Genomic DNA, 10,797 nt, shown 5'->3' with positions numbered 1-10,797 from the left:
ATTTCCTATTTCCTATTTCCTATTTCCTATTTCCTATTTCCTATTTCTTATTTCTTATTTCTTATTTCTTAATTTGCAAATCTATGTCTTCGCGTAAATATAACCTGTATTGTCTCGCTCCGCGCGTACTTGGCGCGAGACACTGCCGTGTCTCTTGATAATGTCAAATATATAGTATTATGCCGGGATTACGATGAATTTAACGTAACGGAACGCGACGGACGCGAAGTAACGTAACGTGAACTATTGTGAATTTCTATTCATACCACGCTGTCAAATCATTTTTCAAATGCACGCTGCTTCACGTTACGGCGATCGTAATTTCTTAAGTTCACGTTACGTTACTTCGCGTCCGTCGCGTTCCGTTACGTTAAATTCATCGTAATCCCGGCATTAATGTTAGTATTAAACGTAATAATTACATAACATTATTTGTCTTTAAGTAATAATCTTATGAAACCAATTGCAAAGGAAGATATCGAAGAGCTCGTCATAGCAGTTTTTTAAAAAAAAAGGTAATTATACAGTAATACGGACCACCCTCCGATGACTTTGACCTTGACATATGTTGTCAAGGTCACCCTCCTAAGTGACCTTCAGAAGTTTTTAGTCGACGGTCGTAATTCGTTAAAAAAGGGTGACCCCTCATTTTATCTCAGCCCAAAACATCTCAGCAAAAATATCTCGTCTATAATATCTCAGTCCAAAATGTCTCAGTTCAAAAATATCTTAGTCCAAAATGTCTCAGTCCAAAAATATCTCAGTCCAAAATGTCTCAGTCCAAAAATATCTCAGTCCAAAATGTCTCAGTCCAAAATGTCTCAGTCCAAAAATATCTCGAGTAAAATAATAATGATGGGATGAAACGTCTGGTGGATTCAACGTTCTAAATCGTCGATTTAAACGAGGCACATGTTTCTATTGTTGGCTTATAATAAGAGATGGCATTAATTGAATGTGTATAAATGATGGCTGGTTGATTCGCTGTTGATTGGGTGGTTCGTGTATTATTGGCTCGTTAAGTACGTTGAAGCTCGTTAACTAATTGCTGATTTTTATTGTTAACATGCCGTTACACTTAGTACAAAATCAAAAGAAAGGATATAACCTTATCCATGATGACTATATTTATCGCTATTATCGTCAGAGTTCCGATCATCATGTTTGGAGGTGTATTTATTACGGCACCGGAAAATGTCGTAGTAGTTGTAATACGACAACAAAAGACAAAGACGGTAAATTATTTGTTTGCTGTTATTGAATTATTATAATACTTTAATAATAATAATACCTAATAATACTTTAGTTATCAAGCGTGTAATTATTTTTACAGGTAATGTTATAGATAAAATTGATCATAAACACGCTCCGGAGCCAGCTAAAGTTGAGGTTATGGTCGCAATGGCAAAATTGAGGAATACAGCCCAGCATAGTAAAGAACCTACTGCAACTATTGTTTCTGCGTCCGTTGCTAATGTCTCTGTCGCTGCTTCTGGTGAGCTTGCAAGTCGTCGGGACTTGAGTCGCACGGTAAATCGTATACGTAATGTTAGTCAAAATTTGCCAGCTAATCCTACTACTGCTGCTGAGCTTATCGTCCCTCAGGAATATTGCATTACAAAAAGTAACGACTTATTTTTACAACGAGATGTCACGATTACAACAGCCACGAGAAGTGATCGGCTTTTGATATTCACTACAAATAACAATATGAATATGTTGCGGTCTAGTAGAGTTATGTATGCTGATGGTACATTCAATACTGTACCTAATATATTTTAACAAATGTATAGTATACATGGTGCTGTTGAGGGCAAACTATTGCCATTAGTTTTCGCGCTCATTATTGAAAGAGTTAAAAGCTATAGAGCCTAGATTTCAGCCGGAAGTAGTGATGGCTGATTATGAGCGTGCATTTATCACGGAAAGCGCTAAAATATTTCCGAATGCAATTATTAAAGAATGTTTCTTTCACTTCACACAGTGTGTGTGAAAGCAAATTCAAGCGTGTGGATTGCAAGAAAACTACGACAATGATGCGGAGTATGCCTTAAATTTCAGATTGTTATGCGCGCTTGCGTTTGTACCGCCGAATGATGTTGTGGAAGCTTACGAAAAACTTATTGCTACCCCCTTTTATGTTGATCACGCTCAAGAATTGGATTGTTTATTACAATACTTTGAAGAGACCTGGATTGGAATACGTAATCGACGTCAGCAGAGGACTGGGGCTTTATACTCTATTTCATCATGGAATCATTATGATACAACTTTGCAGCATGAAGACAGAACAAATAACAAAGTAGAAGGTTGGCATAGTGGATTTAATAATCGTGCCCAAGCAGCCCATGTCAGTGTGTGGAAGTTCATAGAGTTACTTCAAGAAGAGCAAGTATTTACTGATCGTGAAATTGAAAAATTGCTGGCTGGAAATGATGATACTCAAAATAACTGCCTCCACGCATACACTTTCCACGCGAAACAAGGTGGCACATGGGTTTACTACTTTCCACGCGTGGAAAGTCCATGCATGTACTTTGAAGGCACACTATGTGTCTAGTTTAATAATAGTGGAGTCCCCTGCAGGGGGGCGGAACCTACTGCCTCCACGCATACACTTTCCACGCGAAACAAGGTGCAACATGGGTTTACTACTTTCCACGCGTGGAAAGTCCATGCATGTACTTTGAAGGCATACTATGTGTCTAGTTTAATAATAGTGGAGCCCCCCGCAGGGGGGCGGAACCTACTGCTTCCACGCATACACTTTCCACGCGAGACGAGTTGTCACATGGGTTTACAACTGTCCTAATACTAATTAAATGTAATGTTAATTTTTTATAATAATATTTTGTAATAAAAATTTGTAAGATGTAAATCACTACAATGATATTGTGTAATACAAATTGTATGATGTACTTTCGAAGTTAATTATTGTCAGAGATATTTTTGGACTGAGACATTTTGGACTGAGATATTTTTGGACTGAGACATTTTGGACTGAGATATTTTTGGACTGAAATATTTTTGAACTGAGACATTTTGGACTGAGATGTTTTTGGACTGAGACATTTTGGACTGAGATATTTTTGGACTGAGACTTTTTGGACTGAGATATTTTTCCCGAGACTTTTTTGTATGAGATTATTTAGGAGAGACATTTTGACTGGGAACCGTTAAAAAGTTATTACCAAAAAAAGTTTGGAAAATATAGCAGCTATTTTGATTATTGGAAGGCATAAATGACTAATATATATGTCGAAATAGTTCACGCATACATTTTCTACGCAAAATATTCTTTCGGCGTATAGATTAGTGACGCGCTTTAAAAGTATTTAAGTGTTTAAAGCGCGTCACTAACCTACATAGGTTAGTTGACGCGCTTTAAACACCTGGGGTCCGTTCCGTTTCACGCATATGCGCGCATTTATCTATAGCATACGTAACGTTTACTATAGACAATGCGCGCATCATGCGTGAAACGGAACGGACCCTTAAATACTTTTAAAGCGCGTCACTAACTTACATAGGTTAGTTGACGCACTTTAAACATTTAAAAAATATAAATGAATAAATAATATAGTACTTATTACCATTTCGTTCTGTAATTCCTTTTTTTGGTAAAGCAGCGACTTATCGCGAAATAAAGTATTCTCTGCTTTAACAAAAAGACTTCAATTTATCAACAATTTACTGCTTTAAATGTTGTGTTTTGGTAAAGTAGCGACTTTCACGCGAAACGAGGTATTCTTTGCTTAAAAAAAGACTATTTTTTGTGTCTAAAAAGTTTTAAATATTGAGAGGCATAAACAACCAATATTACATCTTTTTTTTAAAGCAGAGAATACCTTGTTTCGCGTAAAAATTGCTACTTTATCAAAACACAACATTATCATTCGCGCTCTAGCGGTAAAGCCTCTACCAGGCCAACATGCCTGCTGAGTGCATCTACATGTATCATTTGTTTGCCTGCGCGATGGATGACCTTAAACTTATAGCTCTGCAATCTCAAGATTTATCTAGCTATCTTCGGATTCAAATTCGCTTTATTAACTTAGGTATACTAGGGCGTTACAATCGGTCACGACGGTGAATTCCAAACCGTATAGATATATATGAAATCTTTCTATGGCCTTAACAATCGCTAACATTTCCAACTCACAACTATGATACCGCATCTCCGCTTGTTTGGTCGCATGACTATAATAGGCAATTGGCGTCCAAGCACCCGTTTGCTGCTTTTGTAAAAACATAGCTGCTAGCCCCAACGCGCTCGCGTCGGTGTATAGTTGTGTTTTCGCGGATGGATTATACAAAACTAACACAGAATAAGCTGTCAATTCTTGCTTTAACATCTCGAATGACTGAACGCATTCGTCATTGAAAACAAACGGTACCGATTTTTTAAGCAAATCTTGCAATGGCTTAGCTTTAATGGAGAAATTCGAAATAAATTTTCTAAAATAACTTGCTAACCCCAAAAAGCGTTGTACCCCTTTTGAGTTGCTAGGCCGTAGGAAATTTCGGGAAGAGGTGCACTTGGACACGGTATAATTGGGCACCGTTTATTTGAACACGGTTCATTTGGACACGATGCATTTGGACACCGTTTATTTGGACACGGTGCATTTGGACATCGTTTATTTGGACACGGATACGCCGAAGACGTGTCTTAAGGGGGTGCAGGGGGAGGGGGCGAAACCCCCCACTGCCCACGCTTCAACCCCACCCACACCACCATGTGCATGGAGATGGGGTGCAAGGGGGCAAAGCCCCCCCGCCTACACTCCTAGGTTCACTTACACATGTACCAATAATCGGCGTCAATCACAGTTAACGGTGCCAGAAGTTAGCGGCACCGACGTCTTTGCCTGGAACAGATGATTAAATCGCAACCATAGTCACCTGGGATAGACGTACCAGAGGTCTTCTTCGAGGAATTACATCGGGGACGAACCGAGGAGCATCGGAGAAGACACTCGATTTTGTACCTGGTCGCTCGCCGACGACGTCGACCTCTTAGTGATGTCTCTTAGGTCCGGCTTGTTTATATTCCGGATCTTGTTCCAGAAGATGTCTGGGTCGCTAACTCCCGGCACCGTTGACGGCGGTTGCCGCCGACCGATAGTGTGTGACTCTCAGGTGATGCTGGTTGCGATTTAGGTACTTGTTCCAGGAGAAGACGTCTGGGTCACCAACTCCCGGCACCGTTAACTGTGGTTGACGCCGATCATTGGTACATGTGTACTAAGTGGACATGCTTCCCTCGGCACCATTTTAGGTCAGGTTAGGTTAGGTTAGGGTGTGACCGGACAAACGACTATTATCATGCTATAATTTCTTAAAGCCACTTACTCGGGCTGATAATGCGGTCGCCACTGTATTTTAGGCCAAAACAGAAAGCATTTTTAATTGCGTTGCCTCGATCCTTCCTCTCAACAATGGCTGCGGTCATCTACGTCGCGGACGTTCTTTAATGGCCGCCGTGCCACGCCCTGTTCATGCGATGTGTAGTATGCGGGTACAAGGACAGGATATTCACGGAGGTCGCGAATAATCACTTACGGATTTATAAACAAATGACAATTTAATGAAATTTGCAGACGCGTTTACTCGATCGCTTAAAGGTTGAGTGTCAATACCGCGATTTTTGACGCTCAAGCCGCGCAATTGCAGCCGCGCGGCACTAATCGCGCGACAGCAGTCGCGCATACTGTTGTCAAAAGCGCGATGAGAGTCGCGCGATTTCACAGAGAAAAATAATTATTCTACAGCTAAGGAAAGGAATATTTTATTTTTTTTAAGTAAGTTTTCTTATAACGAAGAATATTTTCTTACTAATAGTTTTCAAATATCTTGACACAAGTCTTTGAAAAGCCAGAATCTTGTTTTGAGTGAATGTAATACTTACAACGACTTTTTATGGTAGATTTCCGGATACATAACCTTATCAAATACTTGAAATACTTAATCTGCAAATCTACAATAAAGTCATTATAGAATGATTATTTTTCTGTGTGCAGTCTTCGATGAAACATGAAGGAAAAAACTTTAATGATTCTGCTTGCTATTAAAGAAGAAGAAGAGGAAGAAATTATATTATTATTATTTTGTGAAAGCTATAGGAGTGCTCCAAATGATTTGCTTATTGCGAGAGACAAACAAATTTTAAAAAATTTTATAATTTTTATCTTGTGGGTCATATAACCATTTATAGTTGTTCACAATTTACATAGCATAAAATCATTCATGTTGTGGAACGTTAATTTAATTAAAAAGTAGAACTTGCCAAAATATTAGTGACTAAACTGCTCCAAATACAATTGAGTGAACTGAGCCGCGCGGCTAGACTGCTCCAGGAGCAGTTGAGTCGCGCGATTCTGAATCGCGTCGCCACAATCGCTAGAGTCGTACGACTAAAAACGCGGGATTGGCAATAGTTCCATTGTATTACATGCAAAGCAGACATTAATCAAAGACGCGCGGCTGCAATCGCGCGGCTTGAGCGTCAAAAATCGCGGTATTGACACTCGACCTTAAGATACGTTGAGGGTTCGAGAACGACGCTACCGATTTCGAGGTGCTGCTTATTACCGTTACTGCGTCGCGTTGGAGGCTCACCGTGAACTCTCCCGTTATATCGCGTGTCACTATTACATTATTATTATTATCACGCTACTAACGGTAGCGGACAACGGGATAAGCCCAACGATCGCGGTTACGGTCTTACACACAGGTCTGGAAACTCAGACCGATTTTGGTGGTAGGGGATGGTCGTTTTAGCGAAAAAGGTCTTATTCTACGGCGTTGTCACCATGCATTGCTGTCATCGCAAAGTGTAGATGGTAATCCATGGTAACGTGACAACAATCTTTTAATTGCGCTTAATTCAAGTGCATTTTTGAAAATGACATGTGCTGAAAAAAATATTTTAGTAGATTTACATTAAAGATTTACATTAGTGGATGCTACATTAGCGTCTTAAGTAAAATTTATTTTATTAATTAAATATTTTAATGGATCTCGGTAAATTAAATTTGTCGAAATAATATGACGAATTTTTGCTTAGTCTCAAACTGCAGAACGTGATATAAATCTTTAAAATTAAACGGTCAACTTTTAACCCTTAAATGCCCCGTGGGGTCCAGCAGACCCCAGACCCTTTACAATGATATATTTTTAAATGTTCTTGCCAAAAATAGAGCTCATGCTCCCATTGATGATAGTTGAGTGATTGACCTACCCGTTTGTACACTTAGCAGTACTCAGTTTACCTAATTTTTTATACTATGTTGAAATTGAAATTTTAACAATATAAGATTAGGTAAGTTATGGGCGTTCTAGGCCGGGGACCTGAGGAGGGTGAGAAGCGGGGGGGGGGTACGCCAAAGGGGAGGTGCCGCGGGGAAGGGGAAGGGGGGTACCGCGTTTTCGGGCGCCGTGGGGGAGGGGGAGCTACCGCGTTTTTCGGGCGTTGCGGGGGAGGGGGTACCGCGTTTTTCCGGTGCCGCGGGGGAGGGGTCCGTGGGGTGAGGGGACCCGCGTTCGCATTTTTCGGCGCCGCATTTTAAGGCGCCGCGGGGCGAGGGGACCCGCGTTTTCGCCGCGCCGCGGAGTCCGCGTGCAACGACCGCGCCGGTCTGCGGGACGTCACACGGCACGCTCCCGCTTGCGTTATTTCCTTCTCGTAGATGTTTCCCCCGTCCCCCGGTCGCGCGCGTCTTCTCGTTTGCACGATCTCTCTCCCTCGTTCGCGCGCGGTCTCTCTCGCTCCCATCACCCATTATAGTTAGATCATTTTTATATAATTTTAAGTGATTTCTTTTTATTTGAAATAAGAGGAAGAAAATTTAATAATTTATATAAAACAGATGAGAAAAAACGTTTAATGATCGCGCAACGAGTACGGCACACGCATTCTTATCGAGAGTTCTGTAATTCTAAACCATTGATGATGGACAAAGGAACGGTAAACAGAAGGAAAAATAATTTTAGATACATTGATATGCATTTTAATATACATTTATTTCTCTGTAATGCATCGTGTATAATATCATCAGCGAACAGTTCACAATCAATAATCGAATTATTATCATAAAATTCACGCAAGATTCTAACTGCATTACATTTATCGATGATACAATTTTGGCGTAAAATTGTTACAAATTGTTTAAATTTTTCACTTACGCCATAAACATTTTGGCATAGTTGAAAATACACATTCTTGACGCAATGTTCTAGTTCGAACAGGAAAAGTACGGTTGGCGGTTTCATGTACAAACTGGTGTCGCCGATTGCCTTGGTTATCGCCAATAAGTATATCCACAGAAAACATAAGTCCAGCGTTGATTCCAACATCCAAAAATTTATATGCTGTCGATGTCAAGACAAATCTCCTTCCCAAAATACGTGGTGTATAACGGGGTTTATCAAAACTGAAAAAAAGTACAATTATGTTTATAAAAGTTTTTTTGCACAAGTATATACGAAAATTAGCGGTACTTACTCATTGTGCTGTTTCTCGCACGCTTCATCCTGAATCGAAACGTAGTAGTTCATTATGCTCTCATACATATCAAAGTGGCATCGGTAGAATCCCCCGAGCGAATGGGGATACAAATATTAGCGGACCCCATTTTATTTTGCACTCCCCTCCACACTGTAAACAGAGCTCGTTTTCAGTAGGCAAATTTAATAGATGTGACATAAATGATGTCCAGATAATCCCATGTGTTGATTATAAACATCACGAACACTGCTACGAACCATACACCAACATGTTTTAAGGCATGAGCTCGACTCGCAATTATCTGCAGTTTTAATGATATGCAATACAGAACGCTTGGGACACCTTGTGTCATTGCCAGTAAGTACGTTTCGAAATCCAATTTCTCTGCCACGAAGCAAACGCACCATCGACGAGCAATAGCGTCTGTCCGTTCCCATACTGTATTTTTTACAGATATATTAACTCTCAACTGCGTAAGTAACTTTCAACTGCGCGAGTAACTCGACTGCGCTCTAGAATCCTCGCAGATATTTTTTTCTGCGATCTTAAAAATGCAAGATTGCATTTCAGCCAAGCGTCGCTGCTGCAGGGTGACCACTACCATCACAATCCACATATATGTTAAATGTGATATATTTGTCAAGGACATACGTGTCTCGCGATGATTTCATCGAACACGTACAAAACTGCAAATTTTGCAATTTCGCATAAGTCAATGGAGCGTTATTGTTTTCAAGAACATGTCGCGACGTGTCTCGCGATGATTTTATCGAACACGTGCAAAACTGCAAATTTTGCAATTTTGCATAAGTCGGCGCGTTATTGTTTTCAAGAACATGTCGCGACGTGTCTCGCGATGATTTTATCGAACACGTGCAAAACTGCAAATTTTGCAAATAGCGCCGATGTACGGCTGCTGCATTGATACAGATCAAACCACCGAAAGTCAATAATGCGATATCATTTTCAAGAACATACGTGTCTCGCGATGATTTCATCGAACACGTGCAAAACTGCACATCATAGATTTTTTCGGAAAGCGCATCCGTATGGATGTTGAGATCACGGTGAAATTAGATATAATAAACAAACAATGCATCATTAGTAGAATGGGGGATACGCTCAATAGTCGAGAATTGGAAGTCGTGAGTGCAACAAATGGCGTTAGCAATAGGATCGTGCAATAACATGGAGCAAGAGTTGTTGGAGCAATCCACCCTTTTAAATTCAAGGGAAGACTTTGCCGTAGGAGCAACGATGTGACGAGTTTATCGAATCGTTGGAAGAACAAAGCCGAATTAAACGGCCACGATTATCGATTGGTCTTAAACAGTCGTTGGTCGCTTGGATCGCAAAACTCGAAGGTTTGAAAGATTTGGTACGTCAACGTTTCGTGCATGTGGGTGCTGGATACAGTGCGAGTGAGACAGGACTCAGATGGCGCGAGATAGATACGGCTTTTGAAAGTCGTATACTGACTGGTGCGGTAATAAATTCCAAACACATCGACCCTCATCAATTTCTCAAAAATGCGAGAGAAATTGTACTCGATCGTGTGCGGGACGTCATGCAACGGCACGACAATGTAAAAATAAACACAATGTTTAATGGTGAATTTTCTGCGGGTGACAAACGCGCAAATAAAAGTATCGCAACGAGAAACAGTGAACTTTTTCGTGAGTCCGATCTGTGTGAGAGGAACAAGCGACACGTCTTCGAGCCTACCTTAGCAAAGCTGGAGGAATTCCAGGAACGTGATAGCGGATGGGCGTTGTCGCGTATACTCAATTTGACTGTTAATGTAAACAAATATAATCCATTGCACGCGGGGTGTTTTATGGAAATACCGCAAGAAATTAAAAAAAAAGAGCGGTGATAAACGTGCGATCAATGGACAATGCATGTTTCGCATGGTCAGTGACGGTTGCTTTGTATCCAGTTGAGGAACACACATATCGGGAATCGTCGTACCCCCATTACACGTCGGTGCTAGATCTTATGGATATTGAGTTTCCAATGACGTTGAATCAAATTAAAAATTTTCAAAATCACAACATCTCCATCGACGTCTACAGTATCGAGAAAAAAAACAAGGAACTTGCTATTCTACCAATATGGCTCGCCGACCGAAAGATGGATAGATATGTAAATCTGCTGTACGTGCATGATGACAACGTGGGACATTTTGCATGGATCAAGAACCTATCCCGCCTCGTGAGCTTGCAATTAAGCACTCACCATGGTCGGAAATATTTTTGTGATTGGTGAGTATACATCCTAATAAATAA

This window comes from Temnothorax curvispinosus, unplaced genomic scaffold, assembly GCF_003070985.1.
Source record: "Temnothorax curvispinosus isolate PA1 unplaced genomic scaffold, ASM307098v1 QBEX01006876.1, whole genome shotgun sequence".
Classification (NCBI taxonomy): domain Eukaryota; kingdom Metazoa; phylum Arthropoda; class Insecta; order Hymenoptera; family Formicidae; genus Temnothorax; species Temnothorax curvispinosus.
Note: the sequence above shows the minus strand (reverse complement) of the source record.